General features: G+C 45.5%; 2 long non-coding RNA genes across 2 annotated transcripts in view; one reads left to right on the top strand and one right to left on the bottom strand.

Moving 5' to 3' along the window:
• Positions 1 to 1,886: 1,886 nt before the first annotated feature.
• On the top strand, positions 1,887 to 14,587 carry LOC131824736 (uncharacterized). The gene is made up of 3 exons (XR_009350967.1): positions 1,887 to 2,131; positions 9,947 to 10,093; positions 12,592 to 14,587. It is a non-coding gene; the product is annotated as an uncharacterized LOC131824736 (long non-coding RNA).
• Positions 14,588 to 15,100: 513 nt separating this feature from the next.
• LOC131824737 (uncharacterized) overlaps positions 15,101 to 23,198 on the bottom strand; it is a 43,372-nt gene continuing 35,274 nt past the window's right edge. Inside the window, exons 2-3 of the long non-coding RNA XR_009350968.1 lie at positions 18,859 to 18,964; positions 15,101 to 15,231 (exon numbers count right to left, since the gene is read on the bottom strand). This is a non-coding gene — a long non-coding RNA (uncharacterized LOC131824737). The remainder of the gene's footprint in view (positions 15,232 to 18,858; positions 18,965 to 23,198) is intronic.

Here is a 23,198-nt window from a genome sequence, read left to right as displayed (position 1 = left end):
TAACCAATGGACATCCTGCCCTCTCTGGGCCATGGTCTCCTTACCTGTGACTCAGGATAATAAGGCCATCCAACTGCCCGTTTGTCAGGGTCACCAGGCGGCCTCAGTGGGTTATCTGCAAGGACTCTGCATGCCACCGGTCATTGTGGGAACTTTTATTTCACTGAGAAAAAAAAAAAAAAAAAAAAAAAAAAAAAAACAGAAAAAAGCAAAACCCTCCCCACCAGCCACCTTCACCTTCCTGTAAGGGCACGGTTATTGATAGCAGATGGAGACCTACCCGCCAGAATTCCTTTAGGGAGGGATATGTATTTACTTGGAGAAGATTCCTACCTGCATGGGCATAGAAGGCACTTGAATATGAGGACACTTCCCTGAGGAGGACTGGGGGAAGTCACTTGCTTACTGCTCAGGACTATGAGGCTGAAAAAAAGAGTTGGGAGTGGGTGTCAAGAAAGCGAAAGTCTGTCTAGTCCATGATGGGACTCCTCCTCGAGGCGCTCTGTCTTGAGTAAGGTTACCAAGCTCACAAAGTCCTGGGGGAGAAGGGATTCTTGTGAAGACCAGGGAAGGAGCTGGGCTTTGCTCCTTGAATTGCATGGGGCAGAGCTGGATACTACGCTCAGAAGAGGCGCTGTGGGCTGGGGCACTATGACCCATCTGTGGGCACCTGTGGAAATGGGGCTCTGAATTCAAGACTCTCACAAGGCTTGGCACTGGGGTTTGGGTCAAGTTTAATCATATCCCCGAGGACCTTGGCTGACAATGACATTGCACATAACTGGGCCCCTGCCATGAAGCCTGTGCCCAGGGTCAGCACCGCTGATGAGGCCACGGTGTCCTTGCACTAAGAATAGAGTGACTTGTACCCTCATACCTCCTGCAGCCCTCATCCCCTACAGCCATAGGATAAGAACTGGGAGCTCAGCACTGGTTGGCTTTTGCTCCCGATTTTTAGTTCAAAGGTCCCTAGATGGCATCCACAAATGAACAACCTTTGCAAATAAGGCAGACCCCTAGAATGGCCCCGAGGTATATTCTGCCATCCAATGTAGAGAACTTGTGCAGTAACAGATCTCTCTCTGGACCTAGTAAACTTCTCTTCTGCTCAGTTGCCAGGTGACATGCTATTTACTGGCTGAGAGCACCAAGCCAGTCACATCAGTATGAGGCGGAGAGCTCTAACACAGTTGGCTTTGAACCAGAGGGAATGCTGCTCCTCATAAGGGGGTCCGTACCCTTTGGCCAAGTCATCCCCCTTCTTGAATCTGATTCTAAAGAAATCAACAAAAGCACAAAGCTAAATAACATTTACAAATGTTCTTTACAAAATTATCCATAACACTAAGCAGCTGGAGACGTAAAATTTCAACAATAGGTAAAAGCAAGAAATATATTGTGAATCACCACAATGGCATTTCTGTAGCCATAAAATAAAGATTGGAGCAATATGGCAAGTGCCTATAATATTAAACAAAAACACGGATTGTGAATAGCATTTGCAAGAGGATCGCAGCTACATCAAAATATGCATGGAGTGTGGACAAGAAGATGGAGGGGCTATGAAAAATAAAAATGGTTACAAGAGACAAAAAGGCCACAGGTAACTTTTTCTTTAATACTATCTTTTATAGACTATCTTCTTAGTATTTCAGTAGGTTCAAACCTGTATTCTTATCCAGCTGTTTATCTACACCTGCTTTCCCCACCCAGCTAGATTTCATACATCAAGATATTTATGGCTCTGTTTGTGCTGACTTGTTCCTACCTCACTTACCATGTAGATCCTTCTGCAAGTGAAACCCACATGATATTGGGCAAGAAGTGGCCAAACAATGATGTTCCAGGCTGCCACAACCTTTAATGATACTGTCACTGTGCTTGCAATGCAGGATCCATTTTCAGTTTGGACTCTGATCAGGAAGAGACTCTTCCCACCAAAGAGGCTTTACAACCCTTCCCAGCAACCAGCATGCAGAGAGCCGAGCTGCCACAACTGATGAATCCTCCCTGGGAAAACGCAGCTCCAGCACCACCCGTGAACAAGACAGTGCTCCTGCATAAGTGAACAAGACCAAGACCCTGTGTGATCTGCAAGCTGCTGTACCTTAGTGGAGCTCTCGGTCCCAAGGTGAGCAAGTGATGGGCATTTCAGTTCAGTATCAGAGCATGAGAAATCAGAAGGGCATGGCCCAAGGAAGAGGATGCTAACCTCACAGAGACTCCTTCTTGAGCCTTAGCAACCTGTGTGCCAGATCCCCCTTAGAGCCATCCTCCTCTGGCTCCTGAACTCAGAACACAGTCCCTAAAGTTTTCGTTTTCTATAAGATCATGCAGGGGACGGTAACTTAAATCTCATTCCAGAGAGTGTACCTTAGCACCTCGTCATGAAGGGCTGGGCTCAAGGACAGCAGGGATCACTCTACGGACACCTGGATCAGGTGAGGTCTATCTGGCATCTAGAATCAGGGTCAGCATCCCAAGCCAGCAAGTCTGGGAGAGCAACTGTCCCTTGAGAATTTGGTTTGAACAGGCTTGCCTCCTTCTGAATCAGCTGTGTGTCCCGGATGAGGAAAGTCCTTGATAAGCCTTTCCGTAAAAGCATCACAGAGGAGAAGGATACACAGGAAAATAGTAACTCGGGCTGCTTTGGGGGAGGATGGCAGGGTAACTGGGGAAAGAGTCAGAGAGAAACTTGGATGATTTTCCCTTTATACTTCCCTATGTTTTTGGACCACTCATTACCAAATCAAATAAATGGGCAAACATGAATGGTTAGGTAAAATTAAATGAAAAGAAAATCTGCAGAGATTGGCTCATGGCATTTCTCAGAACTGAAGACTGAGCCTACCCAATGACTGAAGTGATAAAAAAAAATTAGAAGGTACAGAGAGAATTCTGCTTTGTGTCCGAGGACCCTCGCCATCATCTAAGTTTGTTATTTGAAATTCACTTTAGAGTCAACAAGATACCTCACCATAAAACGCTCTCATGTGCCCTGAAAAGGAAAGAAATAAATTCATGATCCTCAAACACAAGTTCAAAATGAGCCCTATCTATTGGATATCCCAGACTAGCACTCTCTCTGAGGCCCCCAGGCTCCCTGTCTGCCTTGTGGCCCCAAGGGAAACTTGGTGGGAAGCTACCGAGAGTCAGAGCCTTGGTTCCTCCAGTTCAGCCCTCAAAACGGGGAGGCAGGAACCAGGCACAGGAGGGAGCTTGGGCCCTTCATAGCCATGCCTCGGAGCCCAGGACCAGATGGCCTCAGGCTCCCCACCAGCGGGGCGACTCCTGCTCTCCTCCCAACAGAGACTCTGGCCCCCTTGGTGCCATGGTGCCTCCATGGACACCGGCCTTGAAAGAAAGGGAAGGCAGTAATAGAAGGGAGAACAGGGAGGCGGCCACAGAGCTATTAGCAGCACTGAGACTAGCACAAGTGTGCAAACAGTGGATGCCCAAAGAAGGCCAGACTCTTGGAGCTGTGATGGCATCACAGCGTCTTTGCCTATTAACCCAGGGTGTTCTTTGATAACCTTCTGCCAAAAACCACTGGGGATTAGGTTTCTTAAACCCATCTGAACAGAATGACTTTGTTAACAAAAAGCGTCAACTCAAAAAGAGAAACGAACCAAAACGCCAGGCCTGATCCTCCCCTGGGGGAACGGTCACTGGTTGTTCCAAAAGGCACCACTAAGCCCCTGCTGCACTTGACATCCTGGGATCTAGGTGGCAGCAGGGAGAGCTGGGTCTCCAGACCCTGGGAAGGGGAATGTGGCCCACCCAGAGCTCTGCTTGGGGAAGGAGCACTTTTTGGGGAAGTGAAGCTAGAAAAGGATGCCAGAGTCCCACTGCCAGAGTCACTGCCTTGGTCACAGCTCTCTGATACTCAGAACTTCGGAGGCTCCCGGCTGTCTTGCACTTGAATCTCCTTCTCCCTCTGGCATCCTGAGCCTCCAAACTCTGGTGCTAACCCATCTGCCAACCTTAGCTCCCTCGTCTCCCAGCTGTGCACACCTAGCCATGCCCGTCTCCCTGCAGGTGCCCAACAAGCGCCTAGCTTTGCCACCATCCTGGGCAGGCTCATGCCGGCCACTCCCCCGTTTTCCGGGCTCTCAAATGTCACTCTGTGAACTCAGCTTTTCTTCACCCCAAATGCCATCTCTTCGACAAGACCTTTTCTTGTCCACCGCTCTGTACATCTAGTCACGAGGAATTTCTCCCTCATCACAACTCTTAAGAGCATCTTTGTGTTTTTGCTACGACATATTACTTTCTCCCTTGTATTTGGCTCATCGTGTGCCTCTCAGAGCTTTGCCCTGGACTGTGTCCTCAGGGTGGCTGACATGCAGGGGGTCACCTGTAGATACCGGAGACCGACCAGGGGGAGCAAGTTCACAGTTGCTGGGAGAGCATAGTCTGGTTGAAAGTCCGCCACGTTTGTTCCAGGTGCAGAGCCGGGCTGGCTGACCTGTTCCCTCCTAACTCCAGGGTTTCGTATATCTATGAGTCTATGAATAGGCAAAGCAAAAGGCCACACTAAGCATCTTTCCTGCTCCTATCCTAATCTCGGGTTCAGGGACATCCCTGAGGGATCAATACTTTAAATCAGCCCTCATGGCATGCTGTGGAAAGGCGCTCCTTCCAGGAGCTGACTAATGCTGACACTCTCTTCTGTTGTTGCTTCCTGGGCTGGCTCCGTTTTTCCTCTGGCTCTGCTGTGTCTCTCAGGCCCGCTGGCCCCCCAGACCCAGGTAACGGAGGGTGAAGAGAGTCGCCCTTCTCCTCCGAGGGCTGCCCCAGCGGCCCTTGCCCTCCCGCGGGTGTCTTCCTTTGCGGGGTCTCAGATCCTGCCTTTCTGCACAGGACAGGGCCCAGCCCTGCCCATTCTGTGATCACAAGGAGGAGGAGACAGACCAGGGTGCAGGGAAGGGAAAGAGGGCAAAGAGTGATCCCTTTACTCAAGATTCCTTCAGGGAAAAGAGAATTTGACTTGAGCCTGCGTTCTGGGTAATTCGGCATCAAACAGCAATGAGGCCTGGGATCTGGCCAAGTCTTTGTTTTGTTTTGTTTTGTTTTTTTCCTTTCCTCCAATCAGCCCAGGGCGCTGGGGAGTGGGAGGGCGTGGAGGGGGTGGGGGCCCCCTCACACGCGGGGGCTGTGAGGGAATGCTGAGCCCGCAGAAGTGGCCCATTGAGAGCGCAGGCTCCCAGCGCAGGGGCGGCTGGCACCCCCGGCCTACCACCACAAGGGCAGCTCTGTCCTGTGGGCCCAGGGCTCCGTCCCAGCCCCACTGGCTCAGAGAGAACAACATTTCCTTATAAGGCCCCGGCCGCCTTGCCAAGGCTGGCCGCTCTGACAGACTGTAGCTTTCCATTCTCCTCGCCCCGGCTCCAGTGCAGGCCTTGAATGTAGCCCTTGTTGGCAGGCCCCTCCCCCCCCCACGGCCCCCACCCCACCCACTTCCATTCCAGGCCAGGGCCAGCCCCTGCGAACAGGATAAACAGCCCCAGCCCGGAGGCCTCTCCCACGCACACGGCCTGCCTCAGCTCAGGCCTGCTGGAGGCAGCACAGGGTAGCAGAAGGAGCACCAAGACACAGGGCTGGGGGGGCGGGGGGGGGGGGGAGCCCCGCAGCTCCCTTCCCGACGGGGGTGGCTCAGGCCAAGGTCCTGACTGGGAGGCTGCTTCCTCATCTAGGGAACAGATTCCAAGTGCCACAGGTTCTAGATTCTTTGCATCACCTTCAAAGCCCTTCCCAGTCAGGTTACCTTTAAGGCTTCACCTCTGCTCCCCTACCCCAGGGCCAGGTTTCTGGGACACCTCCCCTTGCCCCCAGGAACCATGTCTCCTCAAGCTGCCAGAGCTCAGGGCCCAGGGAATGACCCCATTCCTCCCTTCCCTGGAGAAATGTGGCCTTTCTTGCTCTCCTCAGCGTTTGCATGCACCTCTCTTAGATGCTTGCTGTTTGCCCATGACAGTGATTTGTTTACGTGCCTTTTCCTTTAGAGGATGGTAAGCTCCTTGAGGCTCAAATGGTCTCTTCTTCCTCTTTAAGTCCCTGAGCTCTACGGCCAGGAACGGGGCTGCCTGCGAGGTCTTGTGCAATCGCCTGAATGTACAGGGTTGGGCAAACTCGGAAGAGACAAACGATGGATGTGCAAATACTTCGTAAACTGTGAAGTGCGGGGCCCCGTACCATACTACCCTCCACCCCACGTTTTCCTCTTTATTACCCCGTCACAACCCCTCTTCCTGTCCACCCAGTTCCACATCCTGAGTTTTGTGCTCACTGCAACTCCTCAGGGGCTTAAAATCCCTCTTGAAGACAGTACTGGTCTCTCAAGGTCAGTGTCGGAGCTGGAAGGGCCTTTAGAAGTTATCCAATGGTTTCTACACTAGCATCCACACATGGGTCCCCTGGCCACAGAATGGATTAAATGAAGGGACTCTGAGCCTTCGGCCCCACCCCTTTCACCATGTATACATGCTAGGTTCCCACAGCATTCTCAAAAAAAAAAAAAAAAAAAAAAAAAAAAAAAAAATCCAGTGACTTTAGAAGTTGGAAGTATACTGATTAATCCAATCTCAACACAGCTGAAGAAACTGAGCTTCCTTAAAGAAAAGCGGTGTTCCTGACATCACATGAGTCACACACATAATCTAGACCACACCTGGGGTCCCCAGACTCCGGCCCACCAAAAGCTGCTCCCCTTGCCTAAGTGCCTACTTAGGGCAGACTGATGAAGACAATAGCTAAAAATCTGGTCAAGCTGAGTCTGGGATGTGTCGAGTTCCAAATAAAGAATTTCATTCTGAACCAGAACAAATCTCTCTGAAATGGGGATTCTGCAAATTATCGGGTCAGTGATTTGCAAGCACAGTGCTATTAAGTACTGTAGTAGGACTCTATTCCCCATGATCCTAGGAACAATTTTAAAGAGAAAAATCTTATCCCAGGATGAAATACACTGTTTTCCATCCACGCACTCATTTTCGCAGAAATGGTGTCTGTAGAGTGAAGCCCACAGTTGATCACGGACTGTGTTCTAACACCATTTGACACAAAACCAAATTCAGGATAGAAGGTGGTCTGCCCTAGGCTCATCCAAGAAGATTTAGTCTCTTGAATACTAAGAAACCTGGCTATAATGAGGTTTCTCCTAGAAGATGCCTAAGGTAGACCCTGCCAGAAACAAGGAGTACAGGGGATACGGGGCCAGAAGACAGGAAACCAAGGTCTGTTCCCAACTGCACTTTACTGCAAAACCTAGAGCAAGCCAGCTGTCTCGGTAGATCTTACTTTTCTCACTACAAAATGGGAGTAATGATGCCTCCAAGATCATTTCCAAAGGCAGTGAAAATTCGATCAATTAAGATCATGAATATGAAAGTGCTTTATGAATAATCACAGGAAAAGCTGTGCACCTAAATAAGGGCCAGTTATTAATAGGCAGAGGTTCTTCCCCTGAGGTTGTTCTTATGGGTAGAAAGGAGAAAACTACTTCCTTTTCCAGGATTCGGTAATGTTTGCTCCATCTCCCAGCTCCCTCACGGCCACTGGCAGCCACACTATTGCTGATCACTTTCCAGGAAATCAAGAGAGGGTGGGGCTGTTCTTGCTAAGAAGTTGCTTCAAGAAGCTGGAAAGCGGACAAAGAGAGCCATTCTCTCACCCTGTATTCCCCTCCCCTTTCTTCCCAGGTACAAAGAGAAGGGCTTTGCCAAGTTCAGGCTCTGGACGAACTCTGGGTGAATTGGGGAAGTCATTTCTCTTCTCTGAGCCTCTATATCCTAGCGTGTAAAACGAAGAGGTTGAATAGAATGGTATTAAGTTTAGGGGTAAGGATGTCATTCATTGCCAAAAAAGAGACTTCTGAAAGTGAAAAAGTGTATTACTAATAATTATACCAGGATGACCACAGCAAAGAGGACTACCCCCAGGCAAACCGGATGTGTGGATATTTTGTTAAGCCTTGTTTCAACTCGCACTACTATCCGGAAAACAAAATGCCCTCAAGAAAAATAAATTTCAGTATCCTTGGTGTTGTCTTGGCCACATTGAACTTCTGACTAGTTCTACAGGTTGTTTTTACATTGTTCTCCATCACCAAGGGCAAACTCAGTATGAAGTCCCATGTATAAGAGCCTGCCTGTCATAAAGCATTTCGATATCTTTATTCTCCAAGCAACAGCCTTATGAGGCAAGCGTGCAAAATGTCAGTCCCATTTTTATAAAGAGCCCTAGAGAAAGTCAAGGATTTGCTCAAGGTCATGGAGCATAGGGAAACACAGCTGTGTCGTAGACTCTTAGCTCTGTGCTTGTTCCACTAAGCCAGGTTAGCAAAGAGGGCCTTTCATCTGCAAACTCGGACTGGCTTAGGTTGGCCACCTTCCATCCAAAACGTTTTGTGTCTATCTATAACAATAATACAGAAAGCACAGTAAAATTTAGACGGCCCCCTGCCCCGACACCCTAAGGCTTGAGATCATCGATAGACAGGGTTGACATTAAGAATCAGCTAAATTTGCAAATGAAAAATCCAAAATTCAGAGAGAATGAGTTGTTGCCATCATCCATCAAAACCCACATCAAAATGGAATTTAGATCCCTACACTCCTCTTTGAGCTTTCTTTCTGTACTAACTAAACACAAAAATGCTTAGGAAAGTAAACATAACTTATGTCCCTTCACCACCTCTGATGACTCATGCGTAACCTTTACGTTTTCTAATGTGAAGGAGTCTCGGGCTATCCCTTCCTTCTCCTAGCTTAGAGTAGTACCAGTTAAGAGTAGATAAGTCCAAGGCACTGCACCAAACATTTACTTCTCTTCCCTGCATTTCCAGTGAAGATCAAATTAAATGAAGGTTCTTCATGGGCAAAGTTTCCATGGTTCAAAATGTTTACTAGAGTCCTGAGGGCAGAACCAAAGAGAACTTGCCTGGCAAGGAAGAGAATAAGGCTTGGGATTGAATTCTGCCTCAGCTACAACTTTGCCGTACTACCTAGACCGAGTTATTTCCCCCCTCTGGACGTCAGCTCTTCAGCTGTGAAATACAAGAGTTGGATTAGGTAATGTCTAAACATTCTTCCAGCTCTAACAAGCTGTGTGTATCCAAACTGTGAATGTAGACCTTTTGGAGAGGAAGGCTGATCAAATTCTTTTCTGTACATGAGCCTAGCAGGAGTCACTGCCCAGGAGAGGTTTTGTCATCACTTCTTACTGGTGGGTAATTCCTGCCCCTTTGCCCTCTGCCCCTTTGCCTCAGTGCAAGTAACTACTTGGGGGGCCAGCTAAAAGAAGTAAAAGGGCTGGTAACCCTCTCCAGTACAAACCAGGGGTGTTGAGTTAAAGCAGATGCTTTTGCCAAGTTGCCTAATTGGCCAGGTCCTCATAAATTAATATAGCTCTGGAAAACTTTGCACAGGAATGATCATTTATTTCCTAATTTATTACCTGTGTTGAGATCATCGCTGCCTATATTTCTCTAAGGAACTGCAACTACAAGGCAAAATAATGACTCCATGACATTCATTGATGTCACTGTTTGAGTCCAAGGATCCCTGAAGATGGAGGAAAATTTTCCAGAGGACAAGGCTTGTTTCTAATGCTGACAAGGGTCACTACAGCCTGTGACTCTGACCTGAAGGTTCAGAGCCAGGATACCCATTCTGTCAGTCTTCCTTTTAAGTGGGAGGTGAAGCTGCTTGGAGTCAACTTCTGTGTTTCTACTTGCCTGGCACTCCCTCTCTTCTCATATAGAAAGTTCTCATTCAGTGGAAAACCCATTCCATGTGTTAGATACAAGACGTTCTTCCCACATAACCAAAGAAATAGACACATGTCCTGGGACTGGTCCCCATGTAAAGATGAGGGCCACAATAAAGGTATATATGAGACCAAAGCTGGTCAATCCAATTCCGCATGATGACTTTTCTGCTTTCAGGGAAGATGATTATTTTTGCCTGTTGAGTTTTGCCTGTTGATAGGACGTCAGTCTTTACATGTGGCTATTCTGCGCATATATGGAGGAAGCTGGAGAGATGGAAACCTGATGATACCCTCAGAGACCCTGGATACAGCTAAGCCTAAGGTGAGGCTACTCATAGGCTTTTTATTACTAAGCTACTAAATCCCCTCTTCGGTTGAGGCTGGTTTGAGTGAAGTTTCTGTAATCTGCAACCAAAAAGAATCCTGACTCATGTTAGCTTTGTATTAAATTCTTCTGAGAAACTTTTAGTCTCAGAGCTGGAAGAACTTCTAATGTGTTCAAGTCTATTGTATAGAGAGAGAAACTGAGAGAATAGGCTCAAGGTTACCAAAGAAATAAGAGGACTAAGTCTCTGAATTAGTCTGAAACGTTCCCCAGAGGTCACTGGGTCTAATCTTCATGTTGATTCTAATGTCAGTTTGACAGTGTGAAATGCAGAAAAGAATGTCAGCTTCAAGCATCATTCTTTTCAAGAGCCTCAGGAATGCCAGAGCCTTGAGCCTCCCCAAAATGTTCAGATTCGACATTTCTGTCATTCTTTTATTTTTCATAGTACTTTTATTACTATTACATTTCCAGAATGAAATGCCTCACTTCAAATCGCCTCTACTGGTTAATTACAAATTGTATGAATGTGGACAGGTTACTTATACATTGTGCATCTGTTTCTTCATCTCTGAAATGGAGATGATAAAAATAGTGTTCACTTCAGAGATCTAGTGTAAGCACTGACAAAATTCAAGTAAAGCATTTAGCCCAATGGCTGCCCTACAGCACTCAGTAACTGCACCTATTACTATTAGCTTATAATTCTTGAAACAAGACCAGAGATGAAAAGGACGGGCCTAAGTATTGCAACACAGTGCTTAGTGGAAGAACAAAAACCAAGTCCCAACTTACACATTCATTTTTGGGGGTCGGGGGAGCAGAGGGAGAGAGAGAGAGTCTTAAGCAGGCTCCATGCCCAGCATGCCAGCCCAACATGGGACTCCACCTCATGACTCTGAGGTCATGACTCTGAGCCGAAATCAAGAGTCAGCTGCTTAACCCACAGAGCCACACAGGCACCCCTCATACTTCAAATTGTTTTCCAAAAACCAGCCGGTCATTTTAGATCACGTTCACTTGATCCTACATTCATTGATTCTTCTATCATTATTTCATGCACTCATTAATTTAGCAAATACTTCCCGAGAACCACAGGCTCTTTCCAGCCCTAGGGTCTATCATTTAGAGACCTGGGTTCTAGTCCCAGTTTACTGATTCACTACTGAGGTCAAGAGCAAGGGACTTCTCATCTTTTAGGCACCAATCTCCTCAAGAAACTGCCCAAAATATTTCTAAATCTCCTTCTGTAGCGAGCTCCTATTTGCGGTCCTGAGTACTACACGCAGGGCAGATACAAAGGTGGCATCACGGTGATCGCCTAGAGGGGCCCACAGCCAAATGGGGAAAACAAATACAAACAATGCGTACTTGCTCTGCCATGCTGAAGTACAAAACATGTCACTTGAACAATCTTTCTTCAATAAATTGGATGGGACTCCCACATGCCAGGGTTACAAGAAAGTTGATTTCTGGCATATCCTGGGGGGTCTTCTCCCCTCTGCCAGAGAGATAACCATATGCATGAGTCTCAGATAGACAGTTGCACAGGGGTGGCCCTTGGGCTCAATGAAGCCTTATAAGTATTTTGCTTGGCCCACATCGGTTTGCTGTTTGTTGTTGTTGTTTTTGTTGTTATTGTTGTTGTTGTTATTTTTCATTAAGTCAACTTTTTTTTTTGTAAATACTAATATTACATTTTTATTATCTGTTAGAAACACTTCTTTTTTTTTTTTTAAATTAACATATAATGTATTATTAGCCCCAGGGGTACAGGTCTGTGAATCGCCAGGTTTATACACTTCACAGCACTCACCATAGCACAATACCCTCCCCAATGTCCATAACCTCACTTCTGCAACTCTGTTTGTTTTGTATGATTAAGAGTGTCTTAAGGTTTGTCTCCCTCCCGATCCCATCTTGTTTCATTTATGCTTTTCCTACCCCTCAAACCTCCCCGTGTTGCTTCTGAACTTCCTCATATCAGGGAGATCATATGATAATTGTCTTTCTCCGACTGAATTAAGTCAACTTTTAACAGCAGGAAGTTTCTCATTAAAACCCAGGCTTCTCTAGAAAAGACGTAAGATCTAGCAGCACTGGATTGGCATCTCTACAACGGCAACGGACATCATAGAGCTTTACTTCTTCAGAGAGGATGCATCTTTCCCTAATCTGATGTGAACCTTTGACTTTATCTTTAGCCAAACTGTGTGAATTCAGGGAAAAGGTCCATCGTGGTGGTCTTCCTATCACATGCATTTTAAGATATTTATGGAGGAGTCTCTAGAGGGGAACTGAATGTTTTGTAATAATCTGAAATAATAGATTTTAAATTGATAAATATAATTTTCTGGCCTTTAATTACATATTAATTTTAGCCTAGCCATTTAGCCTAGCTAGGGCCCAGCATGCTTTGATATTTCACTGCGAGGAATGTTTCATTTCCAGACTCAGACAAATCACTGACAGATATTATCTTCTTCTCCCCTAAGGGCCTTTGAGTTGGTGACTCAGGATTTTACTGTGATGTATTGATGACCTGGATCTCTGAGGAAAAGTGTTCTGATTTGCAAAATTTGCCATGTTCCATGTGAAAATACTCCCACTGTGGCCAACTGCAAGATGGTCTCACAGTGGACTTGCAGCATTTCTGAAATTTTAACAATTGGCTCTTCTGGTGTGCAAACTCAGCACACCAGATGTCTCTAATTCCAGGACATGGGAACATGAAAATGTTGTTACTTTCCTCTCACTCTGACCTCTGTGGAGGAGTCAGAAGTATGAAATATGAGCCATGCCTGCCTTCAGGGGAGTTTTGGTCTAGTTCAGGAGACAAAACTAACACCTTTGGAACACTCCAAGAGTTTTTCAAGAATCAGTGCTTTCTCCAACATCTCTGCCTGAACATCCAATAAGAATATCAAACTCGCCAAATCCAAAATAGGTTTCTTGGATTTCCTCCACAAGCTGTATTGCATTTCCCCAATGTCACTTCAATAAATAACTTCCACCAAGTTTTCAAACTAAAAGATAAGGAGTCACCCTTGATTCCGTCCTATTTCTCAACCCCCTGTCCAATCCAGAAACAAGTCTTGTATGCCCACCTCCAAAACTTGTCTTAAACCATCCGCTTCCCAGCATCCCCCTGCAATAACCCTCATCCAACCCCTTTTTATACTTCTCCTGCCTCCAGGTTTCAATGTCTTCCATTCTCCTTCACCATCCACCAGGGCCAGCTTTTTTTTTCCCTCCATTCCTCAATGCTCCCCACTGTTAGCATGGTTAGCCCCTTCTCTTCAGACAGCTGTTTGAATCTCACCTCCTTACAGAAATCTTCTCTGCCAATCCTAGCCTATCTAAAGTAGCTCTCCCTACCTGACCAGTAATTCCCCATTCCACTAACCAAAGTACTTACTTAGCACATACTTTGTTTACTTGTTTATGGCCTGCTCCTTCCCAACATACACAAAATCAGAGTAGGAACATTTTATGCCTGTTTTCATTCTATGTCTTTTGCCTAGCACAGCCCTTAACACATAGTAGGCATTAAATAAATATGTGTTACAAGAACGAATGAATAAGTGAAAGGGTGAATGATAAGGGGAAGGCAGGAAGATATGATGTTTCAAAGTTCCCTTTTGGCTCTAACATTTTAGGAATTAGTGGACTTAAGACTATAATTTTGTACCTTCTGATGTGGGCCCAGGTCTTAAAGTAGAGCAGAAGTTAGCGGGAGGCAGATAAATAAAAGCAGTCAGCAACGTCAGAGGTGACTCCCTGGAGGAAGTGGTAAATACGCCGGGCTTTTCCAGCCTTCATAAATACCTACACAATAGACATCTGTCACCTTATGAAAAGTTTCACCATAATCTTTATTTCAATTGCCAGCTACTCTATTTCAAATGTGACCATGATTATAAAAACTTGATGGACACACTTTTCAGGAACATCTACCTTCTAAACTGTAGTGTCCTTAAATGTCTGTGGGGTGTGTGTGTGTGTGTGTGTGTGTGTGTGTGGTTATTGGGTTTAATTTGACACAGATAAGAACATACAACTTGACCCCCCTAGCTGGCTTGATATCTAAAGGAAGGATCTGTTCCACACCTCAGAGAAGACCCACTTAGGACAGGAAGTGAGTCATCTGTGTTCCACAGAGGACCAGTCACAGTTTGGACTATACTAAATGTGAAACACATTAAACTGGAACGAAATCATGACATATGTGCTCCCTCCCACACTGTGGGATATTTCATAACCTCTTGGTACTTTACCCTGATCCTTTCAGGACTGGAGAGTCTTTGGAAATCACCTGCCTGACCCTCTTACTCCCTGGGGGAAACTGAGGCCCAGAGAAAGTGGTGCCTTGTCCAAGTTCACATAGCATATTTAGAGCAGGGCCATCAGGGCCAGAATCAGATCCCTGTCCTGAATCCCTGTCAAACATCTTATAGAAATATATACCTGTAATCCAATTATTTTGTTCTGTTTTGTTTTGTTAGAGATTCAGAGAGCCAATGCACATGATCGGGAATGCAGGGATGAGGGGCAGAGGAAGATGGAAGGACAGAATCCCAAGCAGGCTCCATGCCCAAAGCAGAGCCCAACATGGGGCTGGATCTCATAACCCTGAGAGCACGATCTGAGCTGAAACCAAGAGTTGGACCACTTCACTGACTGAGCCACCCAGGTGCCCCATGCAAGCTGAGCCTTTAAAGAGAAAACCTATTTTATTCTTTCATTTAACCATTCTTAGTGACTCGACGATCTATTGGCTATTTATAACTGGAAATGAAATCATAGCAATGGACCTCTAGTTGTACTGGGGTCCTTGGACATCCCAAAAGAGTCTGGCCTACAGTGCTAAAAGATGTCTTCATATCATAACATAGAAGACAATATTCACAAATTTATAGCAGGAGGTAAATGGTAGTTTCTATCAGCCAAGAACTATGTCATTTTAAAAACAACAGAAAGAACCAATTCTTTTCATTTTAATCTCTGTCATTGAAATTTTGAGATCATCTCTTTCAGTTTCATCACGTGTGTTGGAGATTGAAAGCCAGGAAGGACACATGGCAGCCTGAGGAACTGTTTCACATGGAGTCCCAGAGACAGCGGGGAGCTTTTATCTAAAGAACAGAGAGAGGAGCTGCTGTGAGTTTTTTCATCTGTCAGATGAGCAGTTGGAGTTTAAAAGAGTAGCAGAGTTTCAAGACACATACACTTAAGCATCTTGGTGCCTGACAGGCAGATAGGAAGCTCATGTTCAGTTTCCTTCATCCAATCGGAAAAGATGTATCCGGCCTTCTCACACCGCAGGAAGAATTAGAGACACAATCTCACTCTTCACAGTCCCCCACCACCCCCCGACTCACCATCCTCGATCTGACTTATTCCACATCCCCAGCTCCCATGGGCTCTGGTGTCAAAGAGAAAGTGCTGAGTCTGGAGTCAGGAGCCTGTCCTCAAAGTGGAATATGAATCAGCATCAGCCCCTCAGAGCAGTGCTTCTCAAACTTGAGGTGTCTAGGAATGGCCTGGGGTGCTTTCTGAAGTGTGGACTCCTGGGCCCACTTCCAGAGCATCTAATCTCATAAGTCTGGGATTGCTCCCAAGAATCAGAATTTTAACCAGCCCTCCTAGCTGATCCTGATACTAGAGGTGGAGAAAACATACCAACACTCTGCCAGCTGAATGCAAATTGTCCTCTACTCTCCTTGTATGGAATGAGGATGCTGACAAGCATCAGGCCTAAGATCTCTTCCTAGTTTGAACAGAGGAGATCTTTTGACTTCGGAAGCAGCCGGGTCCCTTGTTACCCTGGTAACCCAAACAGGCCACATGCTTACACAGCCCTGAACTCTGTACAGGTGCTTATTCACACCAAGCTCAGTGTGAACCGTGTGGGGGTCCAGGGGCTTTCTACAACTTCCTCCCCATGGCATGCCATCCACAGTGCCTTCTCTGTGACTTGCTCCCTTCTTCATGATTACACACCCTCAGATGGTACCTCCCCAAATGACAGTCTATCCTCAAGCAGAAATGTCTAGGAAGTGCCTGGCTAACTAAACCACTATTCTTGCCTTGGATCTAGAGTCCATTGCACCCCCGGCCCCAAACCCCCTATGAAGGATGATGCTACAGATTAACCAAATTGAAAACAAAACTTGAAAAGGGATTAAGTTCTTTAAAGACAGCCAATGCTAGGCAGAGGAGATGTTTTTTCTTTAAGATATTCCAATGACTCCATAAAACAATGACAAGATTTTTAACATTTGTAAATCCTCAAAACTAAAAGACAACTATCATAGCTTGGCCCCAGAAAGAGGTTGTTCCCAGCCTATGGCTCTCCTAGTCAATGGATCTTCTGAATCTTTCCAGTACCCTGAAGCTATGACTTTCCCTGGCCCTGGCTTCTCCTATTTATAAGTTCTTCCCTGCTGGGCTCAAGTGTGCTCATCAGACCCTCCCAAAGGTCAAAAGACTTCCACAATCACCTAATTTCTTCTACATCGTAACTCTGGACCCTTCTTTTGAAGATCTCTTGAGTCTTGCATTTTAAGCTCCAGTAAGTTACTCAGCTTTGTTTGTTCATCTTTCCTCAACACTTTACTCCCATATACTTTCAGGTGTAGGTCATAAAGCTCTTGACCAGAGCACAATATATATGCTCAGGAATGAGAGGGCCCTGGAAAGGAAAAACACAAGTTGCCAAATCTCTCAATTCTCAAAGTACAGTTAGAGTGCCCATTGATTGAGAGCTACCTGTTGTGTGGGTCAGAAAGAACACAGTCAAGTTTATTTAGCTCTTACTTGCTGAGAGGATACACTAGCCCTCCAATCCCAGGTAGAACTTATCTATGATACGATATGTATAATATGGCATGTTTCAAGGAAAAAAATCTCATAGATTTTTTATTAGGGTTAAAAATGAATCAGCATTATTAAATGGGGTATACCAGAAATTCACCTCCCTTTCCGTTGTTTATAAGGCAAGGAGCTTCTGGTCCACAAGAAATCTCCAGTGTTCCCAAACTGAGCTGATATAATTTCAGACAAAGACAAAAAAATAAATAAATAAATAATAAAAAACAAAAAACAAAACCAAACCCTGGACATGTTCATTAGCTTCTTTGGCTTTAACATTTAGTAAATGGCCTCTTTCTGTTTGGCTTTTTGAAACTGAACATGTTTCAAAGACACACTTTGTTGGTTTTGCCATGGACATCAATTAGCCTTCTTTTGGTCACAGTGCCACCCTCTTTTCCTTTAGCAATGCCCTCACCCACCCCAGTTCCTAGACTTCTGCCAGCTCCGGGGATGGGCTTGGACCAAAGTCAATCAGAGGCTGCTTCCCTTTCAGCTGCCTAAACTAGTAATGACCTTTGCTAGATAAGCCCAGCACACTTTTGAAAAAGTTAGAGAAGAAACAGGTCTTCATTTACCCTGGTGTTCAATTACCCTGGCCACATGGCCACCACATGGAGTGTGCCTGAGCATTGCACCAAAAAATGAAGGAAGCAAAGATGAATGATGGGAAGCAGAAGTGACAATAGCTCAAAGCTCTTGGTTGACAAACTAGAAGTAAGCTCGGTCCCCAATAATAACACCCCTTTTTTTCGCTTTAGTGTGTTTGAGATGGGCTTTTGTCACTTGCCACCAAATAATTCTGTCGACTTCCCTCTCACCTCATTACTACCTAAATAGATCTCTGGGCTCCAGAAATCTCTGGCTGGGAATCATTAACCAAGCGCCAAGGAGATCATAGAGATGTGTTTGTTATAGCTACAAAATCTAAACCCAGATCTGATTCAAAGCCCAACCTCAAATCCCTCAGGCACGAATTCATGTTTAATAGCACCTACCATGTACAAAACTCTCTCAGGATCTATGGCAGCCAGATGACAGTGAGCCCCCACCGCCCTCACAAGCTGGTAAGAAAACTAAGAGAAAGACCGGGGAGGGACAGAATCTTCTGGATGGGAATCTGGGAAGACTTCATAAATGAGAATTTACTGGAGCTGGGCTTTCAAGGGACTGAACAAATACCAGCTCATCTAGACTAGAACTCATGTTCTGTTTCCAGGTCCAACATTCAACTTAAACCCTACTGAGGTGAGTCCTAATGCTGGGCCATGCCTGGAGGAGGAGGGCTGCTTCTATTGGTCCTCCAGACCCTGCTAATGGATATGGAGGGGCCTCGTGTAGAGACTGGGGCTCAGGCCACCCAGAGGTACACTGAAGGAATCACAAGACAAGGGCTGCATGCCTGTAAATTCACCTCAGAGCATCCAGGAATTTTCAAACAGTTGGATATCACAGAATGACACAATGTCAAAACTAGCAGGGATCTCAGGAATTAATCGGCCTTCTCATTTGACAGATAAGAGATGGGAAAACGGAATCAGTCAAGAACCTGTCCTCGATCTTTCCTGCAGAGTCATTCCTGGGGACTCGGGGACTTTGACCAAATGAAAGGAGATATGGTCATTATTTCGATTCCATCCTAGCAGGAGTAGAAAGGGAGTCTGGCATTGAATTTTGATAGACGCTGCCTTTTATCTCAGATAGCTTCCTGGGCCTTGTCTTGCTTCAGCACAGTCCTTGATTTTTCCCATGGAATGAGCCTCTCCTGGGGCTGAGTCATGCAGGCCTAGAGGACTTTCACTGTTCTTTCAGCCAATGACGGTTGTTTCACTAGCTTTTTAGCCAAATGCTGTAAAATCCCCATTAAAGAGCCCCAGCTGGGAACTTACTCCTTCCTGAGCTCCATGGCGGCTCCTGGTGAAATGTGGCTGCCATCCTAGGATGGCAACTTGGGGACCAGGTCCCACTGCTTGCCAAGACACTCCTCCAGAGTCTCTAGAACATAATACATCAAAGAAATAATTATTCTAAATACAAAAAGGAAGGCAGGGTATACACCTATGGGAAGGCTTTGTGCCAAAGCACATGAAGGGCCCTATGGTAGAGTGAAGAGGGAGCTGCTTTATTTTCTAATACTCTTTACTTTCCACGATGCATTTTACCACTCACACCCATTTTCATATGACTCTTTTAAAAATCTTGTGAAGAAGGTAAAACAGAGTTATACTATCTCCATTTCGCAGATGAAGTGACAGACTCAGAGAGGGGAAGCGACCTGTCCCTTGTCCCCTATCTAAGAACCAGCAGAACCTGGGTGGTCAGAACCCAGCCTGACCCATGAGCAGCTGGCTCTTATTTTACAACATTTGTGGTCTTTCTTGTCCATGGTCAGGTGTGAGTCACCACTAGGGCTGACAAAGGATGAGAAACATGGAGCCCTTGCAGGAGTAACAAGGGAGGGAGTTGAAATGAATGGTTCCTTTGTCCTGCTTCATGAGCCACACCTCACACACAGAGCAAAGCTAAAAAAAAAAAAAAAAAAAATTACTGCCTATGTTCTCCTCTAGGATTCTGATGGATTCCTGTCTCACGTTGAGGTCTTTTATCCATTTTGAGTTTATCTTTGTGTATGGTGTAAGAGAATGGTCGAGATTCATTCTTCTATATATAGCTGCCCACTTTTCCCAGCACCATTTATTGAAGAGACTGTCTTTTTTCCACTGTATATTTTTTCTTGTTTTGTCGAAGATTATTTGCCCATAGAGTTGAGGGTCCATATCTGGGCTCTCTACTCTGTTCCACTGGTCTATGTGTCTGTTTTTATTCCAGTACCCTGCTTTCTTGGTGATCACAGCTTTGTAGTAAAGCTTGAAATCAGGTAACGTGATGCCCTCAGTTTTATTTTTGTTTTTCAACATTTCCTTAATGATTCGGGGTCTCTTCTGGTTCCATACATATTTTGGATTATTTGCTCCAGCTCTTTGAAGAATACCAGTGGAATTTTGATCTGAATGGCATTAAAAGTATGGATTGCTCTAGGCAGTATAGACATTTTAATAATAGGCAGTAATCTCTTCGCTATCAGACACAGCAACTTCTTTCAAGATATGTCTCCAAAGGTAAAGGAAACAAAAGCAAAAATAAACTTTTGGGACTTCATCAAAATCAAAAGCTTCTGCACAGCAAAGGAAACTGTCAAGAAAACAAAGAGGCAACCCACGGAATGGAAGAAGATATTTGCAAATGACAGTACAGACAAAAGGTTGATATCCAGGATCTATAATGAACTCCTCAAACTCAACACACACAAAACAGACAATCATATCAAAAAATGGGCAGAAGATATGAACAGACACTTCTCCAAGGAAAACATACAAATGGCTATCAGACACATGAAAAAATGTTCATCACCGCTAGCCCTCAGGGAGATTCAACTTAAAACCACAATTGAGATACCACCTTACACCAATTAGAATGGCCAAAATTAGCAAGACAGGAAACAGGGGATGTTGGAGGGGTTGTGGAGAAAGGGGAACCCTCTTACACTGTTGGTGGGAATGCAAGTTGGTGTAGCCTCTTTGGAGAACAGTGTGGAGATTCCTCGAGAAATTAAAAATAGAACTTCCCTATGACCCTGCAATTTCACTACTGGGTATTTACCCCAAAGATACAGATGTCGTGAAAAGAAGGGCCATCTGTACCCCAATGTTTATAGCAGCAATGGCCACGGTCACCAAACTGTGGAAAGAACCAAGATGCCCTTCAATGGATGAATGGATAAGGAAGATGTGGTCCATATACACTATGAAGTATTATGCCTCCATCAGAAAGGATGAATACCCAACTTTTGTAGCAACATGGATGGGACTGGAAGAGATTATGCTGAGTGAAATAAGTCAAGCAGAGAGAGTCAATCATCATATGATTTCACTTATTTGTGGAGCATAACAAATAGCATGGAGGACATGGGGAGTTAGAGAGGAGAAGGGAGTTGGGGGAAATTGGGAGGGGAGGTGAACCATGAGAGACTATGGACTCTGAAAAACAATCTGAGGGTTTTGGAGGGGCAGGGGGTGGGAGATTGGGGTACCAGGTGGTGGGTATTATAGAGGGCACGGATTGCATGGAGCCCTGGGTGTGGTGCAAAAATAATGAATACTGTTATGCTGAAAATAAATAAAAAATAAATTTAAAAAAAATTATTTGTTTGTCAGAGAGAGAGAGCACACACAAGCATGGGGAGCAGGAGAGGGAGAAGCAGGTTCCCCACTGAGCAGGGAGCCCAATGCAGGACTCGATCCCAGAATGCTGGGATCATGACCTGAGCCAAAGGCAAATTCTTAACCGACTGAGACACCCAGATGCCCCAAAGCTATTCTTTTTTAAAATCTCTGATATTAGTAACAGGCCTGACTAGAGGAGGCAGTGTTATATAATGGAAATTAACACCAGGCATTGGATGATGAATGAATGAATGAATGAATGAACGAACGAATAGACAAACAAATGAATTTACTCACATGTTAATTTAGTGCACATACATTGATTATTTTTCAGCCAGGCCCTGAAGCTGGACCAGAAGCCACACCTCGGATCTGGTCTCTGCCCCCAGGAAAACATACATCCTAGCATGGGAAGAAACAGACACACAGGCACACACCATGAGAGGAGCAAGAGTTCAGAGAGGTAGATGCACTCTAGAAGCCCAGAGGAGGAAGATGTGACATCCTTCCCGTGTGATCAAACTTGCAACCCTCTCTCCGCATGAGCTTCCCTAGGATAGCAAGGACCAGCATGATTCATCTTTCCATCCCTATCAGACGTTACACTGGGAACATTCGAGATCACCAGTCAGTGCTTGCTGAATAAATTCTACTGGAAGAGTCGTGCAAGATTCTGCAGTGCAGGTGACCTAGGCCATGCGACTGAGTCTGCAAAGCCCTTATGCCACCTGTCCTACAACAAGGACCCAGCTGTCATAGCCTTCCCTGGGTTCTGTGCTCAGAATCATCTGGCCCCAGAGTCCTCTCTCACCTGCCACAGTTATCTTAGAAGGTGGAGTAAGATCAAGGCACAAGGGACATCACAGTCACGATAGCCTGCTCATCCATCAAGGCTGGAACACTTCACCTTGAACAAGGGAGATAAGAAAATAAAATAACGCCTGACACAGCCTTATCACCTGATAATACAACCTCAGTTTTTTCCATTAAAATAACTGAGAGCCATAGTCCTGTACTTTGGCTGATAAAGAGATCACAGGAAACAAAGCTATTAATTTTTATCTCTGCTGTGCAATAGCACATTTGAGTGAATACAGTATATCCAAGCAAGAAAAATACTTTTTCTGATGGTGGAAGTTGGATATGAATTTTCCCCCCTCCCACCTTTCATTTTCTCTCACATTCTTCATCCACTAACCTCTCAGAATGTTTCAACCCAGTGGTTCTGGTTCTGTCCTTACTCTACCCCCATCCTAGGAGGATGGGGTTCAAATATTTAGAATACAATTAAGAGCCTCTAACCAGTTAATTGCCTCTCTAGTCCTCAATATTCCCATCTGTAAAATGAGGACTCAGATAATAGGCCTCCAGGGGCACCCGAGTGACTCTTGATCTCAGCTCATGTCTTGATCTCAGGGAGCCAACAGAAAGAAAGAAAGAAAGAGAGAGAGAAAGAAAGAGAGAAAAGGGACAAAAGGATAGTTGGCCACCACAAGCCCCTCCAAGCTTCAAAACTTCAGGATTCCGTGATGGAAGGGACACAGGACGGGTCAGTCTGAAGACAAAGGCAGTCTTTCTAAGCATAAAGGTTGCAAGGTAGCAGCAAAACCAGGCAACCAGTCCTACTCTTGCCTAAGGAGGCCCAGCTCGGGCCTTCACCATGGGTGAGGAAGTCCCCGGGGCCCACTCCATAATCAGTGCATACATCATCAGCTTCATGAGCCTGGAGCAAGAGAGAGGAGTCATTTCTTCCAGGGTCTCTCAGCAAATGTCCCAAGTGTACAACAATGATGGGAAGTCGTCTCCTCTCTGTGAGGGCAGATCGTCTATGCTGAGAGCCGCAGGACACAATGAGCAGGCTGGAAGGCCAGAAGTCTGGTGACCTGAGTCCTGGTTCTAACTCCACCACAGGAGAGTTGTGGGAAAACGACTTAACCCATTGGTGCCGGGTGTGCCAGGGAATGATAATGAGAAAGAGTGAGATAATGTCTGGGAAGCCCTTTGAG

This window comes from Mustela lutreola, chromosome 2, assembly GCF_030435805.1.
Source record: "Mustela lutreola isolate mMusLut2 chromosome 2, mMusLut2.pri, whole genome shotgun sequence".
Taxonomy (NCBI): domain Eukaryota; kingdom Metazoa; phylum Chordata; class Mammalia; order Carnivora; family Mustelidae; genus Mustela; species Mustela lutreola.
The sequence above is the reverse complement of the archived record's forward strand: the minus strand, read 5'-3'. Positions and strand labels throughout refer to the sequence as shown.